General features: G+C 41.8%; 1 long non-coding RNA gene across 1 annotated transcript; it reads left to right on the plus strand.

Moving 5' to 3' along the window:
• The first annotated feature begins 6,323 nt into the window (after window positions 1-6,323).
• Window positions 6,324-23,742, plus strand: LOC148004728 (uncharacterized). The gene is made up of 3 exons (XR_015624747.1): window positions 6,324-6,520; window positions 6,924-7,047; window positions 22,664-23,742. It is a non-coding gene; the product is annotated as an uncharacterized LOC148004728 (long non-coding RNA).
• The last annotated feature ends 32 nt before the right edge of the window (window positions 23,743-23,774 follow it).

Raw genomic sequence — 23,774 nt, forward strand, 5'->3', positions numbered from 1 at the left:
TATTCTGCTAAAAGGACATGGTATAAAAACTGATTCTGAATGACTTATCGTTACACACATAGATTAGGGCATTTCTCAACCCTCATTAGAGAAGCTTCCTTTGACAGTAGATGTCAGCTAACATGGAGAGAACAGGTCAGGGTGCAGAGAATACTCATCCCGAAATGGACTGCATGGACTGCAGGGCCCCTTCCAAGGGTCAGGTCATTGTTGAAGGAGAGAGCAGAGGGGACATAGAAACACGAGGCAGTAGATGCCTGCAAGAACCCAGTGATTTCTGTGCACAGAAGGACAGCTGTACATATGGATCTACAGTAGTTGTGACAGTATACACAAGACACATGAACGCTCACACCAGACAAAATACAAGTGTGGACAAGGGGGATAGGCAGGAAGTCTCGTCCCTAGCAGAGAGATCTTGTCAATTGATAACCCTTGGAAGAAGGAGGGGATTCATTTTTATGGGTGTGGACTTTTATGGAATGACCACCGTCTAGTGAAAGACCACACATTCAGGAGTCTATGGGTCTATGGGCAGTACTGATTGATTTCGATGTTTTCAGGCTTTTTTTTTAATTTTGTTTTTGTCTTTTCTTTTAAGAGGACACAGAGTTGGGTGTGCAGGGAAGAGGGTGGGTCTGGAGGGAATTGCAGGAATAGGGTGAACGTGAATGTGGGGTGTGTGCACATGCAGGTGTATAAATATACACATATATGTGCATGTATGTGTTTGTATACATATACACATATATACATATACACACACACGTGTGTGTGTGTGTGTGTGTGTGTGTGTGTGTGTGTACAGAAGTCAGCATTAGGTATCCTTCTCAACAACTCTCTTACTGATAGGATCTCTTACTGAACCTGCAGTTCACTGATTCACCTAAGGAGGCCAGTGAGATCTCATGACACTCATGTGTCTGCTGCTCCAGCCCTTGGATTACAGATATGTACTTCTGCTAGCTTTTCATCTGGGCGCTTGGGCTCTGAACTCAGATCCTCATACTTGCACAGCGAACACCTCTGTTAGCCATCTGTCTAGCCATAAGTTAAGGGCTTGGGGAGAATGAAATTACCTGTGTGATCTGAGTGGGGATCATGAGCATCATTAGAAGAGAAAGGGAAGAGGAGGAGGCTGTATCAGCAAGAAGGCAGGGATGTCCTTAATGTCCCCAGGTTGTTGTAACTTGTGAAAACATGATACAGACACAGTACTTCCCTATCCTTTAACATTGTTTGGCCTACTCTTTGTTTTTTGTTTTGTTTTGTTTCTGTAAAGGCTTAGAAATAATATGTTAACAGATTAAACACACGCGCGGGCACATGCACACACGCACACACTCATTAGATGGAAGGGACTTTGATCCCGATTGCTTTGAATCTTCAGTTTGAGGTTAGCTACGTGCAATCTGAGCAACATCTTCCAGTCAACACGTATGGTCCAGGTTTTGCTGTTTTGAAATTTAATTTATTGTTATTGTGTATGATATGAGCTGTGTGTATGTGCATGTGTGTCTGTGTGGTATGTGTGTGTGTGTGTGTGTGTGTGTGTGAGTATGTGTGGTGTGTGTGTGTGTGTGTATGTGTACGCATGCACGTGCACACAGGTGCACACATGCCATGGCCCATACATGGCAGTCAGAAGACAACTTTCAGGAGTTTGTCCTGCCCTTCTACGCTGGGTTCTGGGGATTGAATTTAGGCCACTGGGAGCTAAGGCCGCAAACACTTTTACTACCTGGGTCATCTGTCTGGTCCCAACACAGAGTTTGGAGTTTTGTTATGCTCTTTTCAGCCATGTATGTGTCTTGGAGATTTCAGAATATAGGTCGTATATATGATTATGTGCATGTGTATACATGTCGTCTCCTATCTGCCTGAAGGATGAAGTGGAACCAGGATGAATAGGTTCCCTGGGTCTCCACTGGGTCTGCAAAGCTGGAAGTGTTACAACTCTTACAGAGGCAAGGAGATCTGGGCAGCTTGTGCAGGGCAAGTAGCCTAGGTCCAGCTATCAGCAGCACTAGAGCCAATGCCAGCAGGAGGGGTGGCAGCAGCAGCAGCAGCAGCAGCAGCAGCAGCAGCAGCAGCAGCAGCAGCATGAATCTGGCCTGCTGGTCCAAGGCCCAGCAATGAATGCCTTGGCAAAAAGAACTCTTCTCCAAGTGTTACAGTTCAATAAATAGCCACTTCCAGATGATCCTCAGTGAAATAACTTGTGTGCTTTAGTCCATGTGGACAAGGACTTGTCTTAGTTAGGGTTTCTATTCCTGCACAAAGCATCATGACCAAGAAGCAGGTTGGGGAGGAAAGAGTTTATTCCGCTTACACTTCTATGTTGCTGTTCACCACCAAAGGAAGTCACGTCTCGAACTCAAGCAGGTCAGGAAGCAGGAGCTGATGCAGAGGCCATGGAGGGATGTTACTTACTGGCTTGCTTCCACTGGCTTGTTTAGCTTGCGCTCTTATAGAACTTAAGCCTACCAGCCCAGGGAAGGCACCACCCACAATGGGTTGGGTCCTCCCTCTTTGGTCACTAATTGAGAAAATGCCTTACAGCTGGGTCCCATGGAGGCATTTCTGCAACTGAAGCTCCTTTTTCTGTGATAACTTCAGCTTGTTTCAAGTTGACACATAAACCAGCCAATACAGCACTATATAAACATTGAATAGGGTGGGATTGAGGGGTACATGTTTCCTATTGGCTTAATCTGAGATGTTAGTGATGCTCTGTTTGCATGGGGAAGGACTCCAAATGTTTTCCCTATGTGACTGATGGTCATGGTCCTCTCAGTGGGGTGTTGAAATTATTGTTCCAGAGCAGGTAGAGGTAGGCAGGGAATGGCTCCACTCCTACCATTCCCAATTCTGAGATTTACGGGGTCTGAGCTCACTCAGCCTTACCAGTTCTTCTGTCTGGTGCTATGGTCTACTTGCCCCACATATACTTTGTGTGCATGTGTGTGTGTGTGTGTGTGTGTGTGTGTGTGTGTATGTGTGTGTGTGTGTGTTTGATTGCCTATTATACTGACTAGTCCCCTGAGCACATGTTCAACAGAAGGGGAAGTTTTTCGAATATAGGTCATATATAAGTGTATATATGCATGTGTGTATGTGTGAATATGTGTATACATGTATGTGTGTAAACATAAACATACATCTTTATGGACACATATGTATACACACATGTATGGGTGAGTGGTGCATGTTTGTACATGTACATGCATATGTAGAATTATGTATACATACATGTAAATGTACATCTGTATATACATATATACATACTTCCTATTTCACTTATTAGACCTGGAGTATATGTTCGATAGAAGGAGCAAGCAAACCTTTTTGCATCACCACCTCTATTAAGATGGTGGTATGGTATGGGTTGGTTTTGTTTTGCTTTGGGTCTGTTAACATGGTAAATTGTACTTACTGATTTTCAAATGTTCAATAAACCTTGTTATCTTGGAAATAATCCCCATTTAGTCATTTTGTATATCACTTTACTGTATTGTTGGATCCAAACTCTAAATCTTCTCTTACAACCTTTACAGCCATAAGCATTAGGGATATTGATCTATAATCTTTCCTGAAATGAACTTGTCTGGTTTGATATTAGAGTGGAGCTGGCCCATAGAATGAGCTAGGAAGTCTTTCTTTATGTTTGTGAATTGGTTTGTGTGCAGTTGATACTTAAATGTTTGATTACATCATCAGTGATGTCATCTAAGCCTGAGGCCTTTTACATGTTGTAGGAAGTCCTGATAGTAAAGACTTCATTAGCTGCATAGCTTTTTAAATTACCTGTTTCTTCTTAAATAAGCTTTGGCTGTTTGCTTCTGTCAGTGAATTTATCTGTTTTATTTAAGTTGTTGAATTTACTGTAGTAAAGTTGATAACACTTCCTTTCTATGTGGGACATGTTTAGACTCTTTACATGACATCAATAGCTTGATCTGAATACTGGAAAATCTCCCTTCGCTTATTTCCTGCAGATCGTGGGTGTCCTTCAGTTTGTCCAGCGCTTAGAAAGCATCTTCCAGCTTCACTGCTTTTCTCTGCTCTTCCGTTTGATTAAAGAAAGCGACTGTTCTTAGATTTACTTGTTGGATAGAATGTTTCCTTGCATGTATGTCATGTGGGTCACGTGTATGCCTGGTGCCCCTGAGGTTACAAGAATGGGTCAGTTCTCTGGAAATGGAGGTACAGGTGATTGTAGGAGGTGCAGCTGCCATGTAGGAGTTCTAGGAACCAATTTCAGGTCTTCTGTAAGAGCAGCAAGTGTGCTTAACCACTGTTCCATCTCTCCAGCCCCTCCTGTCTGCTTTAAAAATTTCAAGTTATCTTTCTTGCCTTTTCTCTCCTCTCTCTTCTCTTCTCTCCTCTTCTCTTCTCTTCTCTTCTCTTCTCTTCTCTTCTCTTCTCTTCTCTTCTCTCTTCTCTTCTCTCTATCTTTCTTTCTCTGTCTCCATTTCTCTCTGTTTGTCTCTCTTTGTGTCTCTGTATCTGTCTCTCTGTCTCTCTCCTATCTTTCAGTCTCTCTGTCACTATCTTTCTGTCTCTGCCTCTTTCTGTGTTTCTGTGTCTCTCTTCTCTCTTTTTCTGTCTCTATTTTTCTCTGTGTCTGTCTCTGTGTCTCTGTGTCTCTGTTTCTCTTTCTCCTCTCTCTGTCTCTCTCTCTCTGTCTCCATCTCTCTGTGTGTTTCTGTCTTGGTTCCCCCCACCCCCCTTGCATTCCTTGAGATTTACTCTGAGTTTCCAGGCCAGTTATTCCTTCTGTTCTATTATTTATCAGTGTTTGGTGCTATTAACACCCCTGCAGGGAGCTCAGCTCAGCTACACCCCACTCTCTTGCATATGCCTATTTTCCTTTCCCTCAGTTCAGAATATTTATAATTTCAATATGAATTTTTTATTATATCCAAGATACTTTTTAAAAAAGTCTTCAGATGTTTTTAAGGTTACTTCTTAACACACATAACCATAGACCTATTTTCTCCACCCGAATGTGATCTTACTTGAAAATTATTGTGGGAATTTCACAGGACTGCTGTGTGGGGAGGTAGAGCGTGCCGAGCTAGCCAGAACTGGTTATTGATACTGTTCTATGCCCCTTTTTTTGTATGTTACTTTTCTTCCCCACGCCTCTTTTGTATGCTCCTTTAGTTCACCATTCTACCAAGAAGTAAGAAAGGCCATTACTCTCCAAATGAGCATTTATTTGGATGTGTTTATTTCATTTTGAAATGTACTGGTTTTGCTTTAAAAAAATCACCTGCTATCTTTTGTTTAATATCATTTAACTTTTAGCTCATTTGTACCTTTATACTTAAAATAATTTGATATAAGTGACATATAATTTCTTATTCAATCCCATAAGCTCTATTTTTCAGTATTTAGACCATTAGTATTTAATGTTTAAGCAATCAGGTGTAAACAATCTATTTGTTTTCTGCTTGCTACATCTTCACTTTCTTCCTTGTTTTCTGCTTGCTACAACTTTACTTCACCTTTATTCTTGTTATTTTTCTTCAGTCCTGTTGCATCTCTGCAGCTAGATGACTAACTGGCTACCATGCTACTTTGCGAGCTGCCATGTAGAAGTTCTGGGAACAATCTCAGGTCATGCTACTTCAGCAGATACTTTAGAGTTCATAGCTCTCCATTTTTCACTCACTGTATTTCCCCTTCAAGGCATACTCCACCATTTCCTATATGCTGAGCAATAGTAAACTTTTATTCCCCTGCCCCCAACCCCACCCCAGTCATCAGGCTACCAATTCAGTTAACCAATGTTTACAGTGCCATAAAACATTATGGATATTTTTGTTTTAAATACTTAAATGAAAATTCTGATGAAAATGAGAAAAGACTTTTTAATTCTTGGAGTTACAAAGTATACACCACTCTGCTTTTCTTCACATCTGTTAGGGTTTCCACTGGACAGCCTGCTTCTTCTGCCCGAACTTTGTGCTTTGGTAACTTGATCTCTTTGCTAACAGTTCATTTCAGGTTAGGGTTAATCTTTCCTTGCCACTAAGCCATGTCATTTCTAGCATTCTGACCTTTGCTTTGTAAGTTGTAGAGTTTATAACCTGGCTATTTGTTTAACAATGTTAGCCTCTCATAATGGTCTGGATGTGCCTTGCAAAGTTCATATGCAAGTAATTTGAGTTTATTTGGGGGGGGGGATAGGGGTGGGTAGGTACTGGTTCTAATGCTTTGAATTAATTGGGAATCTGTGTGTCCAAATCTCAAAGGTCCTTGTCCCCAGTTGGTTTTTGATCAATCAATAAAGAGCCAACAATCAATGTCTGGGTGGAAAGGGAAAGAGAGAGAGAGAGAGAGAGAGAGAGAGAGAGAGAGAGAGAGAGAGAGAGTTTTTAGATTGTACAGGCTAGGAACTGGGAGAAAGGAAGAGAAAGAAAGAGAGAATCACTATGATGGGGAGTAGGGTTGGGGGGGATGGACATAAGAGCAACAGAAGAGAAAGGCAATCAGTCATGTAAGAATTCGGGTAAGTGACCACTTCCTGGATTGGGCCTGGGGTAGCAGGGGAACATTTAGGAGGGCCCAGTCTTTGAGCTAGAAACAGCATGCCAAATTAACACAAATTAACTGGGGGGTGTGTGTGTGTGTGTGTGTGTGTGTGTGTGTGTGTGTGTGTGTGTCATTCAGGAACCCAGATTGCTCCTGGGCAGGTGCATGCATATGACCCAGGTGCCAAAGCAGTGTAGCCCAAACTTGCTGCATTTTGTAAAGGTAAACTTGTGAGAGGTGGTTGGGTCATGAGGCTTTGAGTCAATAGATTGATATTGTAATGTATGTCAGGTCTTTGTCAGAGAATGGATTTGTTACAAAAGTGAGTTTGATCCTTATTGCTGCCCTGTGCTCTATTGCCTCCCTCCCTTCTCCCACAGAAGCCCTTGTTAGATAGTGGCTACTTGATTTTGGACACCCCAGCCTTTCAGACCTCGAAAGAAGTGAATGTGTACCTTTATATTACCTAGTCTTGGGTGTTTCACTACTGAAGAACAAAACAGAGTAAGTGTTGTTCTTTCTAAGTAGTTTAAGTGGCTCTTTCTTTAGCCTGAAGTAATTTTTACACATGAAGTAATTTATACCCTGTGGATAAGTGTTTAGCTGGATATTCCAAGAGGAAAGCTCATGTCTCTTCTCTTCTCATCCTGCCCTGCAAATGCTGGACTGTGGAACTTCATCTTCAACTCGGGCTCCCTTTCAGCCTGCCTTGGTATCTCCCATCTGTACCCACTCCTGAAGCCTCAAGCAGTGGTCTGAGGCAGTGACCAGCCTCACATGTAACTTTCCCCCTCAGTATTCACTTTTCTTCTTGCCTGAGAATTAATGTTTTAAAAAACATTTATTCAAATTTTTTTTAGTTTTTTAATTATTCTAGTTGAAAGGATAAATCTGGTCCCTGTTACCCCAACTTGTCTGGAAATTAAAGTGAATTGGATATTTCATTGTATTTAATGTTAATTAATTCAAAATTTAAAAAGTCCCATGTGGTATTATTGAATGTGTGACAGAAGATGTTGATTATAGAGGTATTCATATTATGAAGTTTTATTGAGCTCAGAACTTAAGATTTGCACATTTTGCAATATTCCAAGAAAAGATGTTTAAAGAGCTAAAATATTTTCCTAAAATTTAGTCATCAGAAGCTTTTTTTTTTAAACTTGACAAAGTTGTATGTGTTTAGCAATAATATTTTAGCAAGGAAGAAACAACAAAATAATGCCAATATTTCTTTTCCAGATTAAATAAAATGAGCAACATTTGCTCTTAAACTGAATAAACCACATTTGTCCTGTAAAATTAAGAATGGAGCTATCTTTAAATGCCTGAGAAATTAAATTTAGTAATTAAAGTTCTACCTGAAGACAGGTATGCTGGTGCAGGCCTACAATCCCAGTACTTGGAAGGTAAAGGTGAAAGATCAGAAACTAAAAGTTAGAGACCAACCTGGACTCTTCCTCCCCCTCACCCCCCGCACACACACACACATACACACACACACACACACAATCTCACACACACATATACATACACACATATATACATACACACATCACACATAATACAGGCACATACACATACACCCTTACATACAGGACACACACATACACCTATAATATATACTAGGTATACACACATACAAACAGGCACACACACATACACACAAACACACACATACACATAATACACACAAATATACATATGTACACATATACACAGATGCATACATGTATAAACACATGTACACACACATATATACAGGCACACATGCATACACACATACATACAGGGCACACATGCATACACACACATATATATTGTTAGGCATACAGACATACATACAGGCACACACACATACACACATTAGACACACACATGCATATACACATATACACGTACATACAGGACACACACATATACACATACAAATATACTAGGCATACATACATATAGGCACAGACACATACACATACATATATACACACGTACACATACACATGTACTTCTACATACATTCACACATATACATAGACACACATACAAACATGCACACACTCACACACATACACATACATACAGGGCATACATACTAGTCATACACACATACAGGCACACATACACACATACACATACACATATACATACATACACATACATATACATAGACACACATAGATACACATAGACACACATAAACATATATACAGAGCACACACATGTACACATATACATATATACTAAGCATACATACAGGCACACACATATACACATAAACATGTACATATACACACATGTACATATATACATAGACACACATAAGCACACATACATATACATACACACATATACATAGATACACACATATAAACTAGGCATACACACATACATACAGGCACACACGCACACATACACACAAAGGTGGAGTAGAAGTCAGTCTTAGTTTGACCATTGGCCTGTGGTGGAGAAATGTAGAGAAAATTCCAGGAGGAGTAGGATATTTATAAAGGTTTGGAAGTACGCACTCAGAAGTTAGCTTGACTAGCCCTGGGACTTTGAGAGAATGTCGCTGCTACTGAAGAGTCTAGAGTAGATGGAAGTAGCTTGAGGCCAGATTGAACAAAGACACAAATCAAAACGTTCAGACTTATTGGTCTCATGAGGCATTTTGGTTGTGGCCATAAAAACCAAGGGGAAAAACAGACAATTGTGGACTGTGACACAGTCATGTCTGTAGGACATAGCAATCTCTTTAGATGCCCCAGGAAGGGGAAACAAGGCAGAAATATATAAAGCATGTGAGTTGGGCTGCATTGGGGAAATGGCTCCGTGGGTGAGGTGCTTGCTGCTCATGCCTGAGAACCAGAGTCCTCTGTCCCCAGAACTCAGCAAGAGCTGGGTGAGCACAAGAGCCCAACCCCAAGCAATCCCAGCCCTTGAAAGGCAGACAGGGAAACCCCAGAGCCAACTGGCTGTACAGACTAACCAGAAGAGTCCATGGTGGGTGCAGAGAGAGGTCCCAACTCAATAAACAAGGAAGGAGAGCAAGTCAGAGAGACCTCACTTCACTTTCTATACACATGTACACATACCCACACACGGAGACCTTACACACATGAACATGCATGCACATGCACATACACATACATGCACATACACACCACACAGTATAAAATGTCTTTTAAAAGTACACAAAAGTGGAGGCATAATAACAGTTGGTACTGGAAAGGCAACACCAGATAAATAAGAACTGAATAGTCAAATTAGAGATACAAAGAGCCAAGTGAAATGGTTCTTAGAATTTAGAAGCCCAAGGCAGAGAATCTGAGAGAGGTTTGGGTTTTTTTGTTCCATTTTGAATATAACCCCCATCCTGTCATTAGAGAATTACTCTGCTAGAGCTTGGACACAACTGGGGATTTTATTTGTTGGGCTTAGTGAATTCAAAGTACATGTTCTTGATAAAGAGATCCTGTCTTCTTTTTAAAAAGTGTGTATGTGTGTGTTGTGTGTGTTTGTGTGTGTGTCTGTGTATGCATGCGTGTATATGTGTGAGTGTGTGTCTATGTGTATCTGTGTATGCATGTGTGTATGTGTAAGAGAGAGAGAGATTGTGTGTGTGTATGCATGTGTGTGTATGTGTGTGTGTCTATGTGTATGTGTGTGTGTGTGTGAGAGAGAGAGAGAGAGAGAGAGAGAGAGAGAGAGAGAGAGAGAGAGAGAGAGAGAGACTGATAATGTCTTCTCATGTAGGCCAGAAGAGGACATTAAATGCCTTGAGGCAGAAGTTACTAAAAGTTGTGTGTTGAGTGCTGGGAACACAACTTAATTCCTATGCTAAAATGGTACACACTCTTAACCCCTTAAGCCATCTCTCTAGGCCAAGGTATTATACTTAATGATTGTTCTTAAATGGACAAGAGGATTAGGTAAAGGATTGGTTATAAATTTTTTCTTGAGACTCACTTTTCTACTATTTTATAGACATTTCTAACAAACTGTTGTTGGTGATGACCAATTCTCTAAATTTTTGCCTTACAACTTGAGTATCACATGACTATGGTAGGATGGCTGGTCACACAGAGGAGACCTTACAGAGCTGCTGGACCTCTTAGGCACTGGGCTGCTTTGGGCAGCTTTTGCCAAAGGCTTTTTTTTTTGTAATTCCTGCAGAATGATGGTAATGGCCACATAGTGCTTTGGTAGTGCTATTGTGTAGAACTTGTGTTGTTGCATCTCAGGGGGAGAGAATATGATATTATAACTTCTATTTTTCTACTGCTAAAATCAGACTGGGGAACAGACACATTAGTATTCAGGTGAAATGATTTTTAAAAAGAACATTTTCATGTAACAATATAGTACATTCCCTTAAAAATGCTCATTACCTTGCATTTACCGCCTGCTTCGAAAATCCCTTCTTAAATGTATGTCACTTTCTGGTTTCTTTTTTTTTTCCCAAGAAGAAAAAGAAACTTCATAAAAGATTAAACAGACAAAATAGAGTTGCATAAACAATAAGATCCAAGTTTTTCTATGTGCATTGGGAATTCCACTTTATTTTATGATTTTTTTCTTCCAGTAGCCCGGACAATTTTCCCCTAACAAAATTAAAAGTACCTTCAGGACTGTCACAATTACATATGAGAACAGAATTTGCCAGCAAGAATCTTATTATGGAATGGGGTTGCGTTGCAAAAATACTTGTTTTGACTTCAAATGGGAAAATAGTTCTTCAATTAGTTCTCAGAGGAACCTTGATTTATGTAGATTAGGTGCTACATCAAAGGAGTTTAAGATACTGGATTTACTAAATTCAATTTAAGTCAGTACTTTGGGATAGCACGGAAAATGCTTCACGTGGTAAGTATTTATTAGTAAGACAAATGAAATAATCACCCTATGCTTCTAGAAACTCCCATGACTTAATGTCATCACCTGCAGAGAAGAATAAAATATTTAAAACATATGTGTTTGTGTGTGTATGTGTGCCTGTGCATGTGTGTTATAAATCCATGGCTGCATTAAAGGCTAATAGAGCTTTAACATCTGATATATTTGATGCTTGCATTTAAACAAAAACCCCTCTCCCTTTTAAAAAAATCCCTGTAGACAGCAACTTAAGAAACATCTTAAGGAATCTAGACCAACATTCTTTGTCGCTCCATGACACAGAAGTTTCCAGAAGGTAGAAGATGGAGACGGATACACATAGGCATAGACATGATCGGATGCATAGTTTTAGGGCCGCCATCCCTAAACAGTAGCACATACGCAGGGTAGTACTAGTTCTCTGGACAGAAGGAGACAGATGGAGGAGATAAGGTCTAGGTTTTTCGCAGGGCTTACTGATGAAGACAGTGTGACACTTTAGTTAGGAGACCTCCTACTCTCAAAGAGAAACTCAAACTGATGGCGCCCACAAGGTGCACCTGTTACCTCACAAAACAAAGTCTTAAGGAAAACCACACCCAAGTGGGATGATTTAATGGTTCCAATGCCTTTCAGGTCCTTTGCACACTTCCTGCTATCTATGCCTCCAGACACAATACTTACCTAGGGGAAACAAAACAAGGTGCTCCTTTTTAAGATGGGAACTTTCCACAAAGCCCACCATAGTCTTTCCTTCACTTCTCATTGGCAGGCATTGCTCACAGGCAATGTTTATAGTTTCCCTAAACTCATTGCTGGCAGTGGGAATGGGCTGATTCTCTGCCATAGGCCATGGAAGGGCAGTCCTTCTGGACAAAGATGTGGATGGTGAAGACATCAGGCTCTCTGAGCCCTGAGTGTCTACATCCACCCATCCTTCCTGCTATATAAAAGCATCCACTTGGGATCTAAAAACGGATGGAGAAAACCTTATTTAAAAAAGCTGGAAGTTACCTGGCCCGTAACCTTGCTGATTCTCATGTTAGACCAACGGAGGCTCACTTCTGACATCTTGAAACATATGAAAATTCAGTTTGGGTAGAAAAACAGCCATTTGCATTTCTCCCAAATTCATGCCCGAGAGTCCCAGGTTAATAATATAGAGAACAGTGATGCCCAAATGTTTGGCTCAACAAAAACCTCTCTTTTATGTTATACATATATGTGTGCACAGAGGTAGTTGTGTGCATGTGAGTGCAAGAGCCCTCAGAGGTGAGAGAGATCGGATCTCCTGGAGGTGGAGTTACAGGTGTTGTGGGCCATGCTATGTGGGTTCTGGGAATCAAAACTGAGTCCTCTGGGAGAGCAGAACATGCTCCTAACCACTGAGCCATCTCTCCTTTGGTTTAATGAAAAACCAAAATAACTGCCAATGCTCATTGCCTATTTTCTATTGCCAGGACGTGCTATAAACTGTGTTCTTCTTTATGGACAAGCTCATCTCGTAACTTTCCAGTCTATGTGTAATCTCACTGGTTAGGCAAATTCAGATCCAAAACAAGAGGGCAGTAAACAAGAGTGTAGTAAGAGATGAGATTCAGGGAGGTGTCTTAGCATGCTGTTCTGTCACTGTGAAAAGCCACCATGACCATAGCAGCTTATAAAAGAAAGGGTTTAATTGAAGGCTTGGTGACAGTTTCAGGGGCTTAGTCCATAATCCTCATGGCAGGAGGAATGGCGGTCGACTTCACACTGAAGTGGCATTGAGACCTACATCTGGTTCTCAGCATGGAAGCGGAGAGCAAGACTGGTCATGGTGTGGGATTTTGAGGCCTCACAGCCCAGCCCCCCAGCCCCCAGTGACATAGCTCCCTGAAGAAAACCATATCTCCTAACTATTCCTAAGCAGTCCGCCAGCTGGGAATCAAACAATCAAATCTAAGGACCTGTGGTGGCCATTCTCCTTCAGACTCCCACAGGCACCATATAAAGCTAGACAGTAGCAGGCTGCTACGGTGGATCAGCAGATGAAGGCATGTTATCACGCAAGCCCAACAATCGGAGTTCAGTACCTCTAGTGGGAGGAGAAAGCCAACTCCTGAAAGTTGCCCTCTGTGTGTAGGGAATGCCCATGCATCCCAATAATAAATGAATCAGAAGAGAGAGAGAGAAAAGCAGCAGATAGGAAGACATTTTGGGTTTACAAATGTGAATTGGACATCCACATTTAGGTTTCCTGTTTTTGTATCCTCCCAGATACTGAATTAAACTGGGCATTGTGGAATATCAATGCTATAAACCCTCGATAATGAGGTGGAATGGGGATTCTTCCACTGATAAAGCTGTGGGAGGGTTTCTGTAAGGTATATGTTAAACAGTGTTTGTTGTTAAGCCAAGCACCGGAAGTTCAATATATCTCAAATATCCAAAGCGAGGAGGAACAATCATGTCAGGCCCACGAGCCGAGAGGCTGCCCCGTGAGATATGATGGGGCCAAGGGTGCAGGAGGACAAAGTATAACACGAGGCTGACAAGAAGCACCCAGAGAGAGATACTTCAAGATGGCTTCCTGGTTCCCTTAACAGTCTCTGTGCATGTCCTCTGGACAAAGTGTTGGAGGGTCATTTAGAACCAACCAGGGCTAGTGAGACAGAGTGGCCATGGATCTGCGAAGAGAACCTACACACTGCCACCACGTTACTCCGCTAGCATCATTCCTAACTTTATTACAAAGATATCCTTATATGCACAGCTAGGTGTCGCTCTCACCCACCCCTCAAAATAGATGGAGACCATTACAGAAAACCACAAATAGTCAAAATGCCGAGGTCAACTGAACCTGAAGTTCCCAGACTCACAGATACATCTACAACGCACTCTTGCACCCAAGGCTCAGGGAACATCACGGGTAGAAAGAAGCAGAAGCTAGAGGACCGACCAGGAGGTCTGCTGTGAGGTGTGACTCCTAGAAATGCCAGACAAGCTCTACCCATGATACCTCAACAATATGGCTGCCTATACAAGATCTGAACAGTGAAAACTCCAATAGACACGCCAACATAGTTGGGGAGGTGTCATGGGGACCCGTCTCTATATAAAAGAACACGGCAACTAATGGCTGCTGAGAGAAGTAGAATTCGTCTTTCTCAGGGGTGGGCTTCCTAACTGGTTATCTAATACAAAGCAGTCAGCTCTGAAATCCCATATATGCGTGAGACACTGAATAGAGTCAGCCGAAGGTGTGTATATATTTTATTTATATTTTAGTAGTATTTATTATTTAAATTAATATTACATTTATATATACTCGATTACTTTATTCTATATATAAGTATTAAGTATATATAAATATATAAATTTAAATAATAAATGCTATTAAAATAAAAGAGTAATAATAAAAGCACTAATAATGAAAGAAAAAGAGGCCATGAATTTGAGAGAGGGCGGTTGGAAAAAAGGAGGGAAGGATGTGATCATCTTTTAATTAAAATAAAGATGTGGCAATGAGCATATAATATAGGAATGATCACCTGGTCAGCAAATTCTGCCAAAACAAGTAGACATCTGTGTGTAAAAAGAGTCGTGAAAAGTCAGACATACGGCTACTCCCTTCATAAACATTAACCCCAAACCTATCACAGACCTACATGCAAAAGACCTAAAGTGCAAGAGGAAATTTAGAGGACCTTGTCTTCTGGATATAACACCAAAGGTAAGACGAACAACAGGGAAAAGGGGCAACTTGTTAGAATTAAAACGTGTTTTCAAGAGAACGAAAAGAGAACCTGTAAACGCAAAGCAACACAAAACAGAAACTACTTCCTAATGACAGGCAAGATTGGGGGGAGGCTCTATATAGGGAATGTTTAAAACTCGGTAATTTTAGGAAGGAAACCTAAAGAATGGGAAGATAGCCAACTAAAACTAAAAAATAACCAGCTACAAGATCACGGGGACGTGTAAATAGCCAATACGCATATGCTTTAGTCTCGTTCTTTAACAATTTCATACATGAAGATGATGCATCCTGGTTAGTCTCGCCATGACCCTCTCTTAGGATTTTTCCTTTTAAAAAACAGGTCTGTCAGCGAGCTTGTAGCTTCCTGTGTTCTGGTTGGCCAGTGAGCTGCTGTGATCATAATGTCTCCCAATGCTGGGGTTACAGAAGCTCACAGCTGTTTCTGACGTTTAGATGTGCACAGGGGATTCAAACCTGGGGACTGGTCCCTGCACAGCAAGTGCTCATACATGTTGAGCCGTCTTCCCAGCCACGCAAGCAAATAGAAGGGGGTGAGTTTGTCGTTCAAGTCAGATACCAACATATTTTGAGTCCCTACCACTTTCATTATCTGTATTTCGTTCCATTTTTTACTAATTCTTTTCTAAATGTATCACCACAAAAGTATGCATTTTTAACTTCTTAAAATACCCATAAAGGCGAGCCATGTATATAGATTTTTGAAAAGGGCTGCTTAGACCATCTTTGACAGGGACCTTGGCCTTGGGAGGATTTGTTCTTAACTGTACCCCTTTCTCATGCTGAGCTAAGCAAGTTGACCCACTTCTCCATCCCCCAGCCTCCGCCTCTAGTAGGTAAGGGCATAACCCACACCTCAGTACAATGTTGAGGGAGACTCAGGAGAGGAAGAGGGGTAAAGTACTGTTTCCCCGTGTAGAGGAACACAGCCTGGACCTGCACTGGCCCTGACTAAAATGTTTCTGCAGTTTCCATGTAAGTAATACTTCATAAGAATTTGTTTCTTCTCAGTACATTTAAGGGTTCTTTCATAAAGTTTCTCACTCTGGCATGGTGACATGCTTGATGTTGGGACAGCTAAAGAGCAGGGCACACACTCATGCCTGGCGCCCCTCTTTTCTACCATCTTGCTGCTTACTGTCTGCATCTCCTGTGGGCACTGTCCTGGGAAGGAACAGAAATGTGATTGGCAGAACCTGTAGCTAGCATCTACATCACTCTCCAGTCTCTGCTGGTGTTCTGTGGGGCAGACAGACCCACGGACATGGCTCACCTTCAGAGACCCATCAGATTCCCTGAGAGAGCACAATGCTGTAGAGGCTCCTTTCTGTTTTGTTTTTTTACAATCATGCACTTTGGTAGCTGACTGAAATGGGATCCTTAGCATGAGGGGTTTGCAGGATTTGCATCCAATTAGCAAGGACTGCTCTCCACCCTGAAGTTACCCACACATATTTTTAAAATTCAAATGGCAAGTGTGTAAAAAGTTTCCTCATTGTGGGCTTCTTTTGGGCTTTGTGCTCAGGGTAGAAATGGGTCTTTCTAGTAAACTTTACTGAGCTAGGTATAAGTCCACAATATCTCAGCAGTAAAGCAACCCCAGGGGGATAATTTTGTGCAACCATTCCAATCTTGATACCAATTAAATTGCCCTGATCTATCTCACCGAAGTCACACAAAACAGGTTTCTGAGCTGTCTCCTCGCCCCTTGCTTAGAGAAACCACCAGATTTATTTGTCCCCACTCAGATGTAAGATCATATTTCTTCTCCAGCCCCACCCCCAAAACTTTATGGCTCTAATACCAACAGGAAGAACTGGAACAAGCCTACGTCCATGCCTACCTTCTGATTTGTCTGTAACACGCTTCTATTTTGCCTTCAGCAGAAATGAATTGTATTTGAAATCCCCACCCCCTTTAATTGTGTCACATTTGTGGGATATGATACCATCTCCAAAATAGGAAATTCCCGAGATGGCATTGTTAAGAAGGCTTAGAAACAGTGTTCTGCAAGCCCATGATATAATTTTAGAGCCAGTTTTATTGCCTTTGAAAATACCAGCATCCTCCCGAGATTAAGAAATTGCTATAATTGGTGGGTGAAAAGGCAGGCAGAGAGATAGTTTTTGCTGATAAACTTTCAAGTGCTTTAGAAAAACTAGACAGGGCAGTTTTAAATCTATAACCTCCTTACCTCACTCCTAATTGTTCAAATCCTATTCGTCCACACCCTGGTTCCTCACAGCTTCTACTGGCTGGTTCAGTACTCTAAATTCTTTGTGATATAACTAACTGTCCATGCAATCAAGCTCTCTCACACAGAGAGCTGATTTCACTGTTTTGGAAGCCGTGGGTTCCTGTGTTTGTGTGTATACGTGTGTATGTGTGCACTTGTGCGCATGCATATGTTTTTGTGTGTATGTGTGTGTGCACATAAATGTATGTATACATGTGTATTTGTGTGCATGCATGTGTTTGTGTGTGTGTATGTGTATGTGTATACATGGGAGCATGTGTGTGTGTTTATGTGCATGCATTTGCTTGTGTATGCATGTGTTATGTGCATGTGTCAATGTGTGCATGCATGTATTTGTGTGTGCACTCTGACATACATGTGTTTTTGTGTGCATGCCTCAGTGTGCATGTATGTGCATGTGTGTGCATTTGTGTGTATGCTTGTGTTTGTGTGTTATGCCTGTGTGTATATGCATGTGGGTGTGCACATGTGTGTGCATGCATATATTTGTGTGCACGATGTGTATGCATGTGTTTGTGTGCATGTGCCTTAGTGTGTGTGTGTGTGTGTGTGTGTGTGTGTGTGTGTGTGTGTGTGTATGGTGTTTGGGGTTGAGTGTTAGCTTCTGAAAACAAAACAAATCTTCACTGCTTCTCTAATTCACACCATGCCACATGTTCCCTATCCTACATTTATGGTTAAATTAATAGCTTCTATCTGTGAACCTGGCTGACTGGCAGCACTTAAAAATTTTTTTAAGAGCTACTCATTTACACTACCAGTCCCATAGTTTTCCCTAGAAGACTCTGAAGGGCACATTCTTGAGTGACAAGTGAGCAAGACCCTTGCAAGAGTATGGAGACGATTCTGGCAATGAATACTTCAAGGAAGTACAGAAGAGCGTTCAGAATTGTACTGGAGACCCTGTCTCAGAAGCTGATAGATAGAAATACTTTCAGATGAACTGTTTTTGATTGACTTTATTTGGAGAGCAACAATGTGGATAGAGAAGGCAGGTCATGGGGAGTGGTATGAGCTTCCAGGCTCATAGGGGGGTGGTTTCATGCTATGGCCATCCAGAGCCTGCAGAGATGAGCAATAGGAATGTGGGGTGGGAAAGGAAGAACCAGCAAAGGGCTTCGAAGTGACCAGGCCATGCAGGGAAAACCGAGGTGTCTGTCTGTCTTACCTAAATGTGGTAGCCTCTAAGAGTGGTATCTATTTTCATGTTGGACAAACATGCCTTGTATCCTTGAATCCCTCCTGTCCAGGCCACGCCATTTCTCTTCTCTCTTTGAAAGGACAGAGTGGTTATATTCTCAACATCACCCACAAGAGTATGATTGGCAATATATTTTCCTTTACGTAGACCTACGTCTATATTCCCACATAACCATTCTGAGTCTCCAAGTCAGCTTTCCTAACTTCATGCAGAAGTGTCTTGTTCAGTGCATGCAGTGTGCTGCATGTTAGGTGCTAAGGGGTGTACTCCATGACATCTCAGAAAGTTTACCTTCACTGTGAGAGATGAAGACAGTGCTTGATGAATGGTGGTTGAATTCGAGAACTTCAGACACAGCAATGAGCTGGTTTCTCTTATGCTAAGTCTCACAGACTGGGTTGAGAGTTTAAGAACACCATACATTAGTGTACTAGACTCAGTCAAATCCCTTCCCCATCCCCTTACTCCCAACTCCTCCACTATCTGTCTGCCACACTCCTCTCCTAAACCCATGTCCCCTGAAACTCATCAAGTCTGTGTAATGCTGCCAGCACGTGTCATCTGCATGAGCAGGAGAGCCTGTCAGGGGCCGCACTCCTGAAGAAGACTGACTTTTTGAAGCTCTTCTTCTACTGTGGTTTCTCAGTATCTAATACAAAGGTTAGCAAAGCATCGGAAGCACTAAGGAGTGGTGATTTCCCAGAAGTCTCACTGTTATGTTAGTTTGTATCAGACTTCCAGGCTTATACTTGGTTATTCCTTTACCTAGTAATCTGCATATGTTAAATATTTAACACTTAACTTTGCTACTTTGTAACGTGTGGTACAATTCCTCTTCTTATCACTGGGACATACCACTGGGTAGATAAGGGCATTGATTTGTAAACTTTTACTAGATAAATAAGAATCACAGGATTTTCTCTGTTTCACAAGACACAGAAAAGGTTAAAAAAAAAAAAGAAAAATCGAGTTTGGTGATTGGGAGTTAAAATAATCCAGGTTAAAGAACAGTAAGTGTAGCTTTCAAACTGCAGGACAGAACCTGGGACACAGACAAGAGAAAGCAACTGGCCTAACACCCTAGTTCCGGAGGCTCCCTGAACTCCTCCATGGTACGGCTCTTGTTTTTGGTACCTGTTTTTCCTGAACCTAGAGGTTACTCTGTGCTTACAGTGATCCAGGCAGGGCAGGCACAACCCTCTGGCTCCACAGGAAACTGAGACCCGCCCATGGTAACCCAACTAGTCCGGGCAGTGCCTTGGCTCAGGCTCTGATCCTTTTCTGAGCATAGCTGTAAGCACCTTCTTGCCTTGCTGCTTCCTCTTTTGGCTGATAGCTCCAAGCCAGGAGTCTCATGGAAAGATCAGAGGTGGAACCCAGGGACAAGCACATAAAGACCCTCCCTGATTTTAGAAGGAATTTATTTTTTAAGAGGTTTACAGAAGTAACTCATGTCAAGCCACACCTAGAGAGACAACAGAGCTCTTCACCATTTATTTTATTTGACTTATGACCAGTTTTCGGATTTGCCTATGCATCCTTGAATTTCCCCATTTGTGTGTGCTTTTTAGACAAAGACATCACATTGAACATCCTTACCAAGTGTATAAAGATGGTGATTTATATCTTCCATATCACTCTTTATTATAACTTGTTTGCAGTAAAGAGGTAGTGACGTTTCCATCCTGTGAATGAGCCTCAATTACTATTTGGTTTGTTTGACCAATTTCTAGCTGCTATGTATTTTCTGTTGACGTGCACGAGAGGCAGCAGTGTGCTGCTACATTGCTCTGGCTAACACAGCAGAGGCAACGGCTCATACTTGTTCATCTCTTCCTTCCACCTTCCACCAGGACCAGTTCCAAGCTTCTTAATGTTTAATGGGCCCCAAGTTTATAAGTCCTGCAGCCGGTACACTCCTGCCTCGCTGACACGTTCATTCCTGCAGTGAAACCTTTCACGTACCTTTTATGTCTTGGCTTTGCTTCATATAGGGGAAAATAAAGCTATATTTCATGATAAATGTTAAAGTAATGCATGCAACCCTCTTAAAATTGTTAGTAAAGGCTTATCAATTTTGTAGTGAGGTTGATATTTTAAATATAGTTTATGTCACTTTACCTTATCCCAATATTAAATATTAGTACTCTCTTCTTTTCTCTCTTCTCTATGACTCAACTCTCCACCCTTCCCCTCTCCCCTTCATTCTTCTCCTCCCCCTTCTCCCTTAAACATTGAAATACTATGCTTGGGACCTGAAGTGGCATCAGTGTAGTAGACAGATGTAGCATCAGGTCATTTGCTCGTCCATAAAACAAACACCATGAAGCTTATTTCGCAGAATGACCATGAGGATGTTCTGCAAGAATTGAAGATTCTTGTGATCGCAGAACACAAAACCATGACACGTAGACAGACAGAAGATACGACCCTTTTTCCTTGTAGCTCCAAAATAAAGCACAGGAGGTTTTACCAAGAGAAAGTTAACAATGAGCTTCTGGGGCAGTGCCCGTGTGGGAAGCAGGGCAGGGTTAATTAACTGTGGCTTGGCTAACTTGAAGATTTCCTCAAGTTGTATGGAGCAATGCATGACCTGTGGCTTGTCTGGTCCGACTCCAAGGTCATTGGGGCTGGTGCATAGTGACTGGGAACGGGAACGTGTAAAAGGAGTAGTGAGGGTCTGACCCACTTGTAGACTCTGTCACCTGTACAAGAACAGAGGACTGACCCAACACTCTTGCCTCTGGCATAAAGATGACCAATATCCACAGAGGCTGTAACATATTTAGCCTTTGTGAGGTTTTATCAGTAAATTAAATGTGGGATGACAGAGGTTCTTAACACTCTAGAGTCAAAGTCCTGCTTGAGACCCTTGGAGGGTGAAGGACAGCACCCCATGGAGGTATAAGGCCTAGAGAAATTATACATGCCCTTCCTGTAAATCTGAACTCCAACAATGCTCTAAATTACTTCAGTGGTGTGTGTGTGTGTGTGTGTGTGTGTGTGTGTGTGAGAGAGAGAGAGAGAGAGAGAGAGAGAGAGAGAGAGAGAGAGAGAGAGGGAGAGAGAGAGAGGGAGAGAGAGAGAGAGAGAGGTGGTGTGCTGAAATGACACCACAAATGGAAAATTCCACCCCATGAAAATGAATCCTCCAAGTTCTGTGAAGATTTGACTTGTGTTCTGCCTCCAAGATAGTTTATTATATAGACACATATATTTAAAAGCAAACATTTGAAATTTGAAACATTCTGCTCCCCAGCCTTTCTAATTTGAGGTTCTCAGCCATGACAAGCAACTGCTGTGTTGGTGGTATTGCTACAGCACCCATAGATCACAGAAGCATGTATGTTGGGGTTTGTATCCGATCTCTGCACCAGTTCTACCCAGAGCTGTTGCCGACCTCCAATAGAGCCACTGAGATAAAGTAGAGTGCTGAAGCAGGTCTCCCTGCTCAGCATGGATAGGGACTCACCAGAGGACGGGGTCATTAGTGAGTTCCTCTCACTCCACCTGGTACCTCATTCACCCTGAGTGGAAGATAAAGCCATCCTCAAGTTGAACTGAGGCCTTTAAGCTTTCTTTTCTGGAAAATCCTAGACGTTCTATAATCCATATTAGAGAACAGGATTTTACAATTTTTATGTGTATAATTTGTCTGCATGTGTGCATGTACACTGTGTGGTGGCCTGGTGTCTTCAGAAGCCAGAAGATGCCCTTGGAGACCCTGAGACTGAAGTTATTGACTGTCTGAGCCACCATGTACTTACTGGACCTGATCTGTAGTCCTCTGCAAGAACAGCAGATTCTCTTAACAGCTAAGCCATCGTCTCTCCAGCACCTCAATATTCTCAAAACTTCCAGACATATTGCCAAAAATTTTGAGTCCTTTAGCTAACCACGATGTCCCCAGTTTTTCTTCCCATTAAAGGTCACTTTAGTTTGATTTTTAGTGATCTAAAGACATAAATCTTCGTACAGTTTGCAGAAGAGACATATAATTTAAAAACTTCTGTCATGATGGCATCTTCCTTTACAGATGCAGCACATACCTTAAGTGCCTGGTGGGTCACCCTCACTGCAGATGCAGCCACAAACAATGGACACCCAGCAGTTCCCCACTGGCAAGCTTTGAAGGAAGAAGGCTGAGCTATCTGAACTTGCAGACATCAGTAATTCCAGATACTTTATGCTGAAGGAAAATGTCAGCATTCATCTATTAAGTGAAATACCAGCATTTCTGGGGCAGATGATCTAGACAGAGGCAGAGACCACAAAGCTAGGCCACAAACCCTGTTTCCAATTTCCAAAGCATAGATTCCTGAAGCCCTGATTCTGATCAGCACAGTGTCTTCTGTTTGGCAGTGGGAAAAAAAAGAACCCTAAAGATTTCAAATTGGTTTTAAATATAGAGTCAGTGTTTCTGGGACTCTAGCCTTCACCCTTTTCCTTTAATTTTGTTTTTTTATTTCATGTGTATGCACGTTTTGCCTGTATGTCTGTGTACCATGTGCATGCAGTGCCTGAGATGGCCAGGAGAGGGAATCGGATTGCCTGGGTCTAAAGTTACAGGCAGTTGTGAGCCTCTGTGTGGGTGTTGGGAATTGAAGCTGTGTCCTATATTAGAACAGTCAATGTTTGTAAGCACTGAGGGGCCTGTCCAATCCTGTCCCTTTTCTGGAAAGTCTTCCTTTGTTCAGATGTGTTTCTAGAGTATTAACAACTGTTTGTGCAGTATAGTCTACACAGTAGCCACAGCCTGTCAAGAAGTGGTCACTTGACCCACCGAGGACAAATACATATTTTCTGTACAGGGATTTAGGCTATTGCCCGTGTTTAAAAAGAATAACTTTTAAAAGGGGATATCAGGACACCTTGATGTGAGTCTGCTACCTAAGATTTAGAAAGAGAAGTCTGAAGCAGGATGTGGTAGCCTGCAAACCCAAACCTCAGTAGCTTGTAGCTAGAGGATTGGGATTCTAGACCAGCCCTGGCCCTGGATAGAGCCCGAATCTTTCCCAATAAGGAAAACTAATAAGAACCAAAGCCCCAGATAAAAGCCAGATTCTATTTTCTGCTGAATAAAATCATAGGATGGATTCCATTGTCCGTAAGATTAAAACCAATCCTTCACATCTGATCTGCTTGCT

The sequence above is a fragment of the Rattus norvegicus genome, chromosome 7 (assembly GCF_021556685.1).
Source record: "Rattus norvegicus strain SHRSP/BbbUtx chromosome 7, alternate assembly SHRSP_T2T, whole genome shotgun sequence".
NCBI classification, from domain to species: domain Eukaryota; kingdom Metazoa; phylum Chordata; class Mammalia; order Rodentia; family Muridae; genus Rattus; species Rattus norvegicus.